The sequence below is a fragment of the Microtus ochrogaster genome, chromosome 2, assembly GCF_000317375.1.
Source record: "Microtus ochrogaster isolate Prairie Vole_2 chromosome 2, MicOch1.0, whole genome shotgun sequence".
NCBI lineage: Eukaryota > Metazoa > Chordata > Mammalia > Rodentia > Cricetidae > Microtus > Microtus ochrogaster.
In genome coordinates, this window is record NC_022010.1 from 94,782,727 (window position 1) to 94,785,099 (window position 2,373).

A 2,373-nucleotide genomic window follows, 5' to 3' on the forward strand; every position below is an offset into this window, starting at 1 on the left:
CAAAAAGAGGAACATGGAATGTACTCACTCATATCTGGTTTCTAGCCATAAATAAAGGACATTGAGCTTATAATTCGCAATCCTAGAGAAGCTAAATAAGAAGGTGAATCCAAAGACAAACATATAGGTATCCTCCTGAATATTAACCTTCATCAGGCGATGAAAAGAGACTGAGACAGAGGCGCTACATCTTTTTAAACCCCAGTAAAGGAATCGTTCTGCTATAAAGCTCATACTCTTTTCCTTTTTTGAGACAGAGTTTCACTGTGTAGCTTTGAGCCTGTCCTGGAACTCGCTCTGTAGAACAGAATGGCCTTGAACTTACAGAGATCCACTTGTCTTTGCCTCCTGAGTGCTTGGATTAAGGGTGTGGGCCACCACTGCCAGGCTCTTACTCTTTTCTTATTAACAAAAATATAAGAATATGTTTGATCTACAGTTTCCTTACAGTAGGAACCTGGACTCAGGTCTGGCAGTTTACAAATACATGCTGCCTAAAATGGTTGGACACTAATCCCAGCATGTAGGAGTTAGAGGCGGGAAGGTTCTTGGTTACACTGAAAGTTTAAGGTCAGTGTGGTCTACATGAGATGCTGTCTAAATAAATAAATACATGCATACACAAATATGTAAATAACACCAGATGACTTGGCACTGTTGTTTCTATTAAGTAGATCAAGAAAAATTTCAAAATATATTGTGTTTAAACCTGGTAAAACAGATACATATTTAAATTACAGAAGAGACAAGAAGAATAGTCCAAGAGAAGTCTTCATTGCCCATGGACTGCAGAGAACAAAATGGTGTAGATGAGACCAACAAATAAAATAACTTAGTCACTGAGGACCAAGATCTCAACAAGGAATGTCAAATGAAGAGGAAATGGAACAACTGGGTGAAATCACAGGGTCTGGATCACAAGCAGATCATTACACCCTCCCTACAGTAACCATCACTTTCCAGCAGAAGGGAAGGATCGCTATGGTATCCGGGAAGATGCATCCCTGTCTGATGTCAAAATGGAAGGAGCTGGAGAGAAAACTCGTTTTTGTTGAATGACTGCATGGGCAGGACTTGGGGCTTGACATCAGCACATGCTCTTACCTGAGGCTCATAACAGCCTTTATGGGAGGTATTACTGATTCTACCTTACAAAAATCAGTAAGATTTTTTGTGGGATATTTTGAGACAGAGTATTTTGTGTACTCATGGTTGTTCTGGAACTCACAGAGATCCACCTGCCTCTGCCTCCGAAGTGCTGATATTAAAGGCATGTACCACCATGTCCAGCTAGAAAATCAGTAATAATTTAACGGATGTTTCATAGATGTCTTACATGCCAAGAACTATAATAAAGCCTAGGATATGGAGTGAATAGCACACTAAACAAGAAGCAAATTGTCAGTCTCTCTTGACAAATATCAAAAGAGAAGTACATACTGATCATTTGCATCAAGTGAGAATATTCATAGGACTGAAAACATAGCACTCACCATTAGCTTTTGATTATTTATTGATTTTTAAGTTAGCATATAAAATAATGGGCTTCATTATGGCATATGTACATGTACAACTATATATAAACATACATACACACATTGCATTTTGTTGTTCATCACCCTTCCTACTCCCTACACTTATCTTCCTTCCCCCTCGTGTCGCTCTTGCTGGTCATTTTCTTTCCCCCACAAGCAAACCTCCCTTTAGCCTTCACATCTTATGTATCCTATAACTTTCTCTTCCTCCCTGCCACCCCCTTACAGTCTGTTCCTTCCCTCTCACAGACTTCTTTCTACTCCCCACCTCACACACATACATACACACACACACACACACATACACACACACGTTCAGTGTTTGTCTAAGCTGGGCTTATTTCATTTAACATAATAATCCCCATTATCATTCATTTTCCTACAAATGTCATGATTTCATTTTTCTTAACTAAATAAAATGACCTTACATAGATAAATCCTACCTTCTTTATCCGTTCATCTGTTGGCAGACGTCTCGGCTGGCTTCATTTCTTAGCTATTTGAGCAGAGCAGCAAAAAAACACTGACGTGCAAGTATTCTTCAGTTGGTTTAGCGGCCATTATGCAACCCTCAGTGTTGTGTCTGTCCTCATAGACAGTATCTTACAAGGAGGCAGACTTTGATTAAATAATCATATAAATAGTAAAGCAAGCATGCAGGGAGTTATGGAAATGCATAAGCTGAAGGCCAGGATCATAAGTTGGTAATATTTCAATAAAAGCATCGCAGAGGGAGGAACAAAGATGAAACCTGGAGGATGAGAGAGCAAGTAGAGCTTATCAAAGCTCAGGGGGCTTGTGTATGTATAAATGGGAGCAGGGGCATGTATGTGTATAA